Genomic DNA, 12,649 nt, shown 5'->3' with positions numbered 1-12,649 from the left:
CATCGGGCTAATGGTGGCACAAGGGATGTCTAATGGATGATGACGTCTTGCTCCTCTAATCTGGCTTGAACTTCTGTACTAAGCCGGAGGTTAACGCTAACATGTCACCGCCATTGATTAAAAAGCCTGTGATAGCATCGAGCTAATGGGGCCACAAGGGATGTCTAATGGTTGATGACGTCTTGCTCCTGATCTGGCTTGAACTTCTCTACTGTGACGTAGGTTAACGCTAACATGTCACCTCCATTGGTCATTAAGCCTGTGATAGCATCGGGCTAATGGTACCACAAGGGGTGTCTAATGGTTGATGACGTCTTGCTCCTAATCTGGCTTGAACTTCTCTACTGTGACGTAGGTTAACACTAACATGTCACCACCATTGGTCATGAAGCCTGTGATAGCATCGGGCTGATGGTACCACAAGGGATGTCTAATGGTTGATGACGTCTTGCTCCTAATCTGGCTTGAAGTTCTCTACTGTGACGTAGGTTAACGCTAACATGTCACCACCATTGGTCATGAAGCCTGTGATAGCATCGGGCTAATGGTACCACAAGGGATGTCTAATGGTTCATGACGTCTTGCTCCTAATCTGGCTTGAACTTCTCTACTAAGCCGGAGGTTAACGCTAACATGTCACCACCATTGGTCAAGAAGCCTGTGATAGCATCGGGCTAATGGTACCACAAGGGGTGTCTAATGGTTGATGACGTCTTGCTCCTAATCTGGCTTGAACTTCTCTACTGTGACGTAGGTTAACGCTAACATGTCACCACCATTGGTCATGAAGCCTGTGATAGCATCGGGCTGATGGTACCACAAGGGATGTCTAATGGTTGATGACGTCTTGCTCCTAATCTGGCTTGAACTTCTCTACTGTGACGTAGGTTAACGCTAACATGTCACCACCATTGGTCATGAAGCCTGTGATAGCATCGGGCTAATGGTACCACAAGGGATGTCTAATGGTTGCTGACGTCTTACTCCTAATCTGGCTTGAACTTCTCTACTAAGCCGGAGGTTAACGCTAACATGTCACCGCCATTGGTCAAGAAGCCTGTAATAGCATCGGGCTAATGGTACCACAAGGGATGTCTAATGGTTGAATGACGTCTTGCTCCTAATCTGGCTTGAACTTCTCTACTGTGACGTAGGTTAACGCTAACATGTCACCACCATTGGTCATGAAGCCTGTGATAGCATCGGGCTAATGGTACCACAAGGAATGTCTAATGGTTGATGACGTCTTGCTCCTAATCTGGCTTGAACTTCTCTACTGTGACGTAGGTTAACACTAACATGTCACCACCATTGGTCAAGAAGCCTGTGATAGCATCAGGCTAATGGTACCACAAGGGATCTCTAATGGTTGATGACGTCTTACTCCTAATCTGGCTTGAACTTCTCTACTAAGCCGGAGTTTAACGCTAACACGTCACCGCCATTGGTCAAGAAGCCTGTAATAGCATCGGCCTAATGGTGCAACAAGGGACGTCTAATGGTTGATGACGTCTTGCTCCTAATCTGGCTTGAACTTCTCTACTAAGCCGGAGTTTAACGCTAACACGTCACCGCCATTGGTCAAGAAGCCTGTAATAGCATCGGGCTAATGGTGCAACAAGGGACGTCTAATGGTTGATGACGTCTTGCTCCTAATCTGGCTTGAACTTCTCTACTAAGCCGGATTTTAACGCTAACATGTCACCGCCATTGGTCAAGAAGCCTGTAATAGCATCGGGCTAATGGTGCAACAAGGGACGTCTAATGGTTGATGACGTCTTGCTCCTAATCTGGCTTGAACTTCTCTACTGTGACGTAGGTTAACGCTAACATGTCACCGCCATTGGTCAAGAAGCCTGTAATAGCATCGGGCTAATGGTGCAACAAGGGACGTCTAATGGTTGATGACGTCTTGCTCCTAATCTGGCTTGAACTTCTCTACTGTGACGTAGGTTAACGCTAACATGTCACCGCCATTGGTCAAGAAGCCTGTAATAGCATCGGGCTAATGGTGCAACAAGGGACGTCTAATGGTTGATGACGTCTTGCTCCTAATCTGGCTTGAACTTCTCTACTGTGACGTAGGTTAACGCTAACATGTCACCGCCATTGGTCAAGAAGCCTGTAATAGCATCGGGCTAATGGTGCCACAAGGGATGTCTAATGGTTGATGACGTCTTGCTCCTAATCTGGCTTGGGCCTCGCCACTAAGCCGGAGATTAACGCTTGCTTGTCAACACAATTGGCTTATTAATTAACACGGACAAAGCAGGTACACAACACGTTCTTGTAGTTATTTTCATACAGTAATCTTGGAAAGTACTGTACAATTTACGCAGGGCGAGTTTAATTTCAAAAATTGTTTGAGTTAGCTACACCATTTTTAAGTATTTCATTAAATTATTTTTACTCGCTCGTTATACGTAACCAGAACAAACCGTATTTTGTTAATGACAATGTAAGAAAAATACTTTAATTTTTAAAACGTAAAATATAAGTTGATATATGTTTTTTTAATTTGGTATTTTTTTATTCGGAAGCTTGCTAAAAATGAGCAACAGTTCAAAACATGTAGAAATTTTGTATATGCTTATTTATTTGGTAGTAATAAAACTAAAAAAAAAAACTGGCTTTAAAAGTATACATATCTTTTGGCTAATACGGTTCTTTTGGCGGCACTTAAATACATCCTAATAACTGTTTAACCTTGGCTTCTTCAATATATTTTTGAAGTAAACAAGCGTGGTTAACAAAGTCAAATTTAATTATCGGTAATAATAAGATTTATGTATATTGGCTGCAAATATCAGGAGTATTAAACACAACATATTGGTTTACTTCATTCTGATTGATGAAATGAAAACTTTTGAATGAATTCCATCTCATAATCAATAAAATGATATTGATAGCTATTTATCGCACTACTACACATATTCCACGTGATGAGTGAAACTGAAAACTTTGAATGAATTCCATCTCATAATCAATAAAGTGATATTGATAGCTATTTATCGCACTACTACACATATTCCACGTGATGAGTGAAACTGAAAACTTTGAATGAATTCCATCTCATAATCAATAAAGTGATATTGATAGCTATTTATCGCACTACTACACATATTCCACGTGATGAGTGAAACTGAAAACTTTGAATGAATTCCATCTCATAATCAATAAAGTGATATTGATAGCTATTTATCGCACTACTACACATATTCCACGTGATGAGTGAAACTGAAAACTTTGAATGAATTCCATCTCATAATCAATAAAGTGATATTGATAGCTATTTATCGCACTACTACACATATTCCACGTGATGAGTGAAACTGAAAACTTTGAATGAATTCCATCTCATAATCAATAAAGTGATATTGATAGCTATTTATCGCACTACTACACATATTCCACGTGATGAGTGAAACTGAAAACTTTGAATGAATTCCATCTCATAATCAATAAAGTGATATTGATAGCTATTTATCGCACTACTACACATATTCCACGTGATGAGTGAAACTGAAAACTTCTCCACTAGTTAATATCTCATTATTCTATTCTTTAAGTCATATCCATTTACATTTTTAGATATTAAATGGCCTAGTTATCATAAATACCTAGAGGTTAGTAGACAGTATTATTTATTTATTATTTAAAATAATATTCATCCTGGCATTGTATTCTATCTCGGTGCACTAGGTTTTATTTTCATGGTTGTAAAAACAAGTAAATTTTCCAACTCAAAAATATGCCAAGAGTTTGCAAACATTGTCTAGGTGAACGATCGCCATTTGAAAAAAACCCTCTTCCTGGCAGAGATGTCGAGAGGTTGAACAAGAAGCCCCTGGCTAATGGAGTTTAACATTGGTCTGAGATTGGACTTTCAGAGGAATTTTAATTATATATTTTCCTTTTAATTGCTTAATTCTACATGACATACATCGGGTAGCAGATATACCTACCATTGATGTGAGATTCTGGGAAACTTTAATAACATTAAACTGCTTAAATTTGAGTACTAATGTATGTCACTACTGTACATGTACTATTGGTTTGATTTTTATTTCCTTACAGGTGAATTTTGAAATTCTTGATTTTCACCCGTAAATAAATAAAAAAGGAATATTCCTCACAGATTTTGTCCAACATTTCTCGGTTTTTATTGGTGCCAGAAAGATGAGTCTCGGTGGTAGCAGAAGGCTGATTTACCAGACAGGTCACAGAGCCGTGCCAATAACATCAATATTCATGACTGTCACAGAGTCGCTGTAACTCGGATAACGAATTTCTCTCCGTGTGGAATTTGCATACACAAAAAGATCACAAAATGTTTCAACCCCTCTTGCATTATATTTGCGTTTTAATTCACACTTTGTAACCTTAAATATTTCTCACTTGAATACAGGTGTTGGAGATAAATCGGGAAGTATTTCAGTTGCGGAGTTCAATGCATTACAAGCGATTTAACAAAATCGTAACATACTACGAGTACACTGTCAACATATTATCATAAGTTATATCATTGCTTGAAGACAAGAATAATTCCTCTACAATTTGTCCGACACTATGCAAAACTTTGTGTTTTCACAAACCAACATTATTAAATTATACTTGAAATTAATAAAACGTAAATACTTAGTTTATAAACAAACACTTCACTAATAAATCACTTTGATTTATTTGAGGCCTTTTTTTTGTAAAAACATTATCAGTTCCACATAATAAATACGAGTAGAACCAGCTCACAAGAATAACATTGAATTATTATTGGAGTGTTTTACAGCATTAAAACTATATATTTGGAATAGTTTGTAATAATTAGCATAGTGCAAATGATATTTATACCATCCGTAGCTGCAATGAGAAGATCGTCGTTACTTAGAACAGTTATACGAACACATGAGAGACACGTTTGTTAGTAATTTGGTGAACCGACAAGCTATAACGCGATTGGTTTTGCAAATGTGTTTAAAATAGGATCATTCCATAACTAACTAAATCTTACACAACATGAAAATAGTTTGGAAACTTAGTCTTTTTTACTTATAAAAACTTACACTCTGGTTGTTTTTACAAGGGGTGCACGCTATGGCTTCAGAGATCTTCATCCTTCTACAGTTGTCCAACGTTGAGAGTTATTGCCTAGTGGAGTTACGGTGCCATTTATTTGCAAGGGGTGCTAGCTATGGCTTCAGAGGTCTTCATCCTTCTACAGTTGTCCAACGTTGAGAGTTATTGCCTAGTGGAGTTACGGTGCCATTTATTTGCAAGGGGTGCACGCTATGGCTTCAGAGGTCTTCATCCTTCTACCGTTGTCCAACGTTGAGAGTTATTGCCTAGTGGAGTTACAGTGCCATGTATTTGCAAGGGGTGCTAGCTATGGCTTCAGAGGTCTTCATCCTTCTACCGTTGTCCAACGTTGAGAGTTATTGCCTAGTGGAGTTACGGTGCCATTTATTTGCAAGGGGTGCTAGCTATGGCTTCAGAGGTCTTCATCCTTCTACCGTTGTCCAACGTTGAGAGTTATTGCCTAGTGGAGTTACAGTGCCATGTATTTGCAAAGGGTGCTAGCTATGGCTTCAGAGGTCTTCATCCTTCTACCGTTGTCCAACGTTGAGAGTTATTGCCTAGTGGAGTTACGGTGCCATTTATTTGCAAGGGGTGCACGCTATGGCTTCAGAGGTCTTCATCCTTCTACCGTTGTCCAACGTTGAGAGTTATTGCCTAGTGGAGTTACGGTGCCATTTATTTGCAAGGGGTGCACGCTATGGCTTCAGAGGTCTTCATCCTTCTACCGTTGTCCAACGTTGAGAGTTATTGCCTAGTGGAGTTACGGTGCCATTTATTTGCAAGGGGTGCTAGCTATGGCTTCAGAGGTCTTCATCCTTCTACCGTTGTCCAACGTTGAGAGTTATTGCCTAGTGGAGTTACAGTGCCATGTATTTGAAAGGGTGCTAGCTATGGCTTATAGGTCTTCATCCTTCTACCGTTGTCCAACGTTGAGAGTTATTGCCTAGTGGAGTTACAGTGCCATGTATTTGCAAGGGGTGCTAGCTATGGCTTCAGAGGTCTTCATCCTTCTACAGTTGTCCAACGATGAGAGTTATTGCCTAGTGGAGTGTCAGTGCCATGTATTTGCAAGGGGTGCTAGCTATGGCTTCAGAGGTCTTCATCCTTCTACCGTTGTCCAACGTTGAGAGTTATTGCCTAGTGGAGTTACAGTGCCATGTATTTGCAAGGGGTGCTAGCTATGGCTTCAGAGGTCTTCATCCTTCTACAGTTGTCCAACGTTGAGAGTTATTGCCTAGTGGAGTTACAGTGCCATGTATTTGCAAGGGGTGCTAGCTATGGCTTCAGAGGTCTTCATCCTTCTACCGTTGTCCAACGTTGAGAGTTATTGCCTAGTGGAGTTACAGTGCCATGTATTTGCAAGGGGTGCTAGCTATGGCTTCAGAGGTCTTCATCCTTCTACCGTTGTCCAACGTTGAGAGTTATTGCCTAGTGGAGTTACGGTGCCATTTATTTGCAAGGGGTGCTACGCTATGGCTTCAGAGGTCTTCATCCTTCTACCGTTGTCCAACGTTGAGAGTTATTGCCTAGTGGAGTTACGGTGCCATTTATTTGCAAGGGGTGCACGCTATGGCTTCAGAGGTCTTCATCCTTCTACCGTTGTCCAACGTTGAGAGTTATTGCCTAGTGGAGTTACAGTGCCATGTATTTGAAAGGGTGCTAGCTATGGCTTATAGGTCTTCATCCTTCTACCGTTGTCCAACGTTGAGAGTTATTGCCTAGTGGAGTTACAGTGCCATGTATTTGCAAGGGGTGCTAGCTATGGCTTATAGGTCTTCATCCTTCTACCGTTGTCCAACGTTGAGAGTTATTGCCTAGTGGAGTTACAGTGCCATGTATTTGCAAGGGGTGCTAGCTATGGCTTCAGAGGTCTTCATCCTTCTACAGTTGTCCAACGTTGAGAGTTATTGCCTAGTGGAGTTACAGTGCCATGTATTTGCAAGGGGTGCTAGCTATGGCTTCAGAGGTCTTCATCCTTCTACAGTTGTCCAACGTTGAGAGTTATTGCCTAGTGGAGTTACAGTGCCATGTATTTGCAAGGGGTGCTAGCTATGGCTTCAGAGGTCTTCATCCTTCTACCGTTGTCCAACGTTGAGAGTTATTGCCTAGTGGAGTTACAGTGCCATGTATTTGCAAGGGGTGCTAGCTATGGCTTATAGGTCTTCATCCTTCTACCGTTGTCCAACGTTGAGAGTTATTGCCTAGTGGAGTTACAGTGCCATGTATTTGAAAGGGTGCTAGCTATGGCTTATAGGTCTTCATCCTTCTACCGTTGTCCAACGTTGAGAGTTATTGCCTAGTGGAGTTACAGTGCCATGTATTTGCAAGGGGTGCTAGCTATGGCTTCAGAGGTCTTCATCCTTCTACAGTTGTCCAACGTTGAGAGTTATTGCCTAGTGGAGTTACAGTGCCATGTATTTGCAAGGGGTGCTAGCTATGGCTTCAGAGGTCTTCATCCTTCTACAGTTGTCCAACGTTGAGAGTTATTGCCTAGTGGAGTTACAGTGCCATGTATTTGCAAGGGGTGCTAGCTATGGCTTCAGAGGTCTTCATCCTTCTACAGTTGTCCAACGTTGAGAGTTATTGCCTAGTGGAGTTACAGTGCCATGTATTTGCAAGGGGTGCTAGCTATGGCTTATAGGTCTTCATCCTTCTACCGTTGTCCAACGTTGAGAGTTATTGCCTAGTGGAGTTACAGTGCCATGTATTTGCAAGGGGTGCTAGCTATGGCTTATAGGTCTTCATCCTTCTACAGTTGTCCAACGTTGAGAGTTATTGCCTAGTGGAGTTACAGTGCCATGTATTTGCAAGGGGTGCTAGCTATGGCTTATAGATCTTCATCCTTCTACAGTTGTCCAACGTTGAGAGTTATTGCCTAGTGGAGTTACAGTGCCATGTATTTGAGCTTCGATAACAGGAGTGTCAGAAAGGATCTGAACTTCGAACGTAAGTGCTTTAAACTTCGAGTAGGAACTGTTATTATATTTTGACTGAGAAATGTTATTCTGTTAATCTGGATTGTCTAGAACAATAACACATTCAGGCACCCTCTGAGGACGTCAGGACGACAATCAGATTTAGTTTTCACCACGATAATACAGATCTTATTATTGTGATTGCATAATCTCATTGATTTTTATTGATCGTCATTATATTGATTGTTGAGAAATACAGGAATAAAGTAATATTAAAAGTATACCAGTAATTCAAAACTGTGTATTACCATGTGTAACCCTATCATCGAAAATGTGTATTACCATGTGTAACCCTATCATCGAAAAGCATAGGTCCAACAAGTAAAACGATCTCAGCAACGAGAAACTTCTATTGTAGTCTAAGTAACGTAATAGCCAATATTGAACAACGCCAGAGCTAACGTTGGGACTTACGTAAACATCATATTGCTATCATATTTGTTTAGATTTTCAGTAAGATAAGGTAACATTAGCAATATAGCGTATTGCAGATATTTTTATGTTAATATCTTTAATTATCTATACGCTACAGTATATTACATTTATAATTATGTAAAAATCTATTATTCCATAAGAATTAACTTATATTACATAAATAGACCGATTTTACATAATAAGAATCATATATCGTAGTTTACAATATTATTGTTAGTAAATGTTGTTTAATTTTTATAATATCGTAGTTCTTATCAGTTAAAACCATTTAAAGATTTAACTGATGATGTACTATTTGAAGGAATAACTGGATCTTGAACATTTACCGTCATTATAATGTAAAATAAATCAAATGTATGTAATTTTATTAGTAGCACAACTTGTTTTTTTTCACATTGCCAATTCATCACCATATATTGGCTTGTGTCTATTTAACCATATGTATTATGTTTCTGATACCTGAAGGAGAGGATAGATTACAATATTCCGGACGTGTTGTTACAAGATTTATCTTTTCAATATTTACCAATTATAAGTTCCCCGATTGTGCTAATTTTATAATTATTCTTACAATCGCACATTTCAATAAACCGTTAATTTTGGCTATCACTATCAAAGGCGTCGGATAGGCTCTGATCTCGGATCGGATGTATATTGATCGAATACTTTGTCTGTTGCAGACTAATTGTTCTCGGACTCGGGGATAGCCGTGAAACTTGCTAAATTCTAGTCAACTCAATTGGCTTTGTTGTCAGGTTTGGCGAAGTTATGCCGAGAGACGGGGAACTGTTCCATTGAAGTTCATGCTCCGTGGAATGTGCCTCACAATACAATATAGTTAGCGGGAGGTGCCGATAGTTAGTTATCAACTTGTTAAAAACACTCTTGATTATCGAAATATTCACGCCTCTGCCGTTTATCACAGAATATCTGTGTTCTAACATTTTGAACAAGGTAGGATTACGTGTCGCGTAACAGACTTAGCTCAGGTTAGATGCAAAATTTCAAGTCTGTAGCTGATTTCATTATTGACAGTTAGAGCAATAGACAATAATACTGAAAGGAAAGTTTTACTCCCCTCTCTTTCCTGGGGTAACCTAAAGAGAAATTGTATGAAATGTGGAACGACGATCAGTCAAATTCCACGGTCGGACATGTTGTAACATGAAGTATTGTCTACTTAGAAACTTAATTGTTTTCATTAATTAACAAAACAATTAATGAAAACAATTAATTAAATTAATTGTTTGTCTTCATGAAACTTAATTTCTACTTAGAAATTAAGTTTCATGCAAAATTTTAAGTCTAAAAATGGAACCTTGCCAGTTAAGTTGATATATTTTGCCACCTGGTGCGTTCGAATTTATTCACTAAATTTAGTTTAATAACACTGCTTAAATAATAAACGCCTACACATCAAGTCACCATAAAATGATATTTTTGTGTGTGTTTTAGGATATTTAGGCTACATGTAATAATATTTCACTTGTTAAAATGTTTTGTTAGTGTGCAAATTTATTTATTCTTTGATTTCTCTTAGCCCTCATAAATCGTCTGTAAGACAACTGTAAAGATGTTCGCTAACGCTCAAACAAATAATATGGATTAACATAGACTTTCATCGAACTCGATGCTGGAACGTCATGCACAATTTCAAGTCCATACGTCAGTTAGTGTTCGATATACCGTGCGGACAGACAGAGAGACATTAATTTGTTCTATCCCCCCGAGTGACAGGTTTCGCTAAAGCCAATTAAAATTGTATTACGTTGCATTTTTCTAATTAATTGTTGATTAAGCTCTAAAATATGTGAAAATCACGGTCGTAATAAATTATACTATATAAATTGTATTAAAAAAAGATATCAAATAAAGAGGAGCAAAAAATATCTTTCATGTCTCGTGTGTACTATCATTTTCATTTAAAATGTATTAAAATTTATGGTGCAATCACGTCAGATTTTGAAGAATACAGAAAATTAATTATATTTGTGACAGTAAAAATAAAATGAGATAATGATTCAAATTGATATTTATTACGTTTAGGTGTATTCTTATTAGTATCTTTAATAATACTACAAAATCAATATTTTTCAGCACAAATATTATCTCCTATAATATTATTATTAAAAATGAAAAGGTTATTTTGGTTTTCAAATTTTCAAGACAGCGGAGATTATAGAGATATAATGAAAAAATTAAATGGAAAATTCCTTTATTTATAGAGGCGAAGTGATGACAATGGGGGATGATTTTGTTTTTTTCTAAAGGTAACTTCATATTTTATTTTCTTTGGCGAAGATAGAGCCTGGGGAAATCGTGTAGCATCAATAGAGAGTTATTTTGTAGAGTTAATTAGCATCAAATTTGCTCGTTCAAAGTCTGCATTTCTTCTAACTTCAGACCTGATATTTCTTGAATAAACCGTGTAAACTAGACATAGTAAACTGTAGATAGGAACCATATATGTATAACTCACTACGGTTAACTTACGAATTTGGTTGCGCCAAGTAGATCATTCGGTGCTTACCTGAAACAGACAATACAATATTAATGTACCTCTTATGTCAGTGAACCACTTACCAACAGTGTGTGGAAATTTAGTTTCTATATACAACAGAACAAACACATCTAGGACGACACGATGACAAGTCAACCGGAGTACAAGTATTAGCTCTGGTTTAATTACGTAGTTGCAATGTTATTACCATGCAGTTTTGTGTGAAAGGCAAGTAATGCATTTTTACTGATAATGAACCAATGTGAGAATTACACAAATATCCTTGTAACGTGTGGTTTAGACAATCTGGTGAACAAAGTGGGACTACTATAATATTTTATTATTTTGTGCATACAAGGAAACTATTTGTTATCTAATCTCACTATAAAGCAAATGGCCGAGTCTATTTAAATTTATTTTGCACTGCACGATCATTTGAGTGTAGTCGGTATCAGGTAGTTATGAACGAATCTGTTACGGTTCATAAGATAATAAGGACGCTGTGTTCAGGTTCCGCTAGCGTAGACTGAGCTTACAGGAAACGTGTCACGGCAGCTCAGCCTGGTATGATACAGCAATATTATGTTCATGTTAGGTTGAATGTTATCCCCTTTGAGTGTTACGTATTGATGAAGCAGACGGGCTGTATCGGACCAGTTACTACATACAAGGCATACGATAATGTCACAGCCACCGTGCTAGTTTGGCTTTCTGGATAAAGTCAACATCCTAATTCCTTCTAATAATATGACAACAGGTGCATTTTTTTAATATTTAGTTTCACTAAAAGTTTTTTTTAATACAGTAGATGTCTCTTCCCGTGCCATAAGAGGCTTAAAACACGTTTATGACGTAACGCTCTACAGGTGATACACGCTGACTTTCAAAAGCACTTGTACATGTACTAGCAAGCGTACACTGGACTTTTCCTGATTAGCGTAGGCCAAGTGTACCACTGATGATGCACTCAACTTTTCCTATATGACGTAGGCCTATTGTACCACCGATGATGCACTCAACCATTCTTAGTTTGTGTATGCCCGGTGTACCACCAGTGGTGCACTCAACAATGCTATTTCCATTTATTATGAAAAGGAAGGTTTTATGTTATAGCATTCAAAATCGATGGCTGAATTTATCTAATAGCGAATTATTTTAGTAAAATATTTATTACAATACAATTTACAAAATTTGGCGACAAAATCTTTTTATGTGTGATAACAAATATTATAAAAAGTCTAAAAGCCTAATAAATATCATAATGTATGTGTTTTATGTATTATTTTGTACTGCTAAATCTGCATTAATAAGATCATATTTCCTGTTCACACCGAGCCGAAATATGGTTTAAAAGATTAAATTGTACAAACACTCGTACCTCGCTGTAAACAAGCATCTTCAGTCAATCGGAACTGAAGTAGTTTATTCGGATTTCAGGTGTATATATTTTATACGTGAGTATTACCCATATGCAATAACCTCGTACTTGTGTGGTTATATGTCTAGCTTTTCCTGTCGTAATTCCGTCTTGAATAATGCTCTCAATTATTCTGCAAGACATTCACTTCCGAATATAAAAATAATACAGCGATTGTCGCATAAACAATGCTGAAATAAGGCCATAATGAAGCTGTTAGAAATGTTGAGAGAGTATCTCGTTATCCAG

At 38.1% G+C, this 12,649-nt stretch overlaps 1 protein-coding gene across 1 annotated transcript in view; it reads right to left on the bottom strand.

The window, feature by feature from the left end:
• Positions 1-12,649, bottom strand: part of LOC124358564 (protein O-mannosyl-transferase TMTC1-like) — a 492,179-nt gene that overhangs the window by 442,241 nt on the left and 37,289 nt on the right. The gene's annotated exons all lie outside the window — the stretch shown is intronic.

This window comes from Homalodisca vitripennis, chromosome 3 (assembly GCF_021130785.1).
Source record: "Homalodisca vitripennis isolate AUS2020 chromosome 3, UT_GWSS_2.1, whole genome shotgun sequence".
Classification (NCBI taxonomy): Eukaryota; Metazoa; Arthropoda; class Insecta; order Hemiptera; family Cicadellidae; genus Homalodisca; species Homalodisca vitripennis.
Note: the sequence above shows the minus strand (reverse complement) of the source record. Positions and strands in the feature narration are given on the sequence as shown.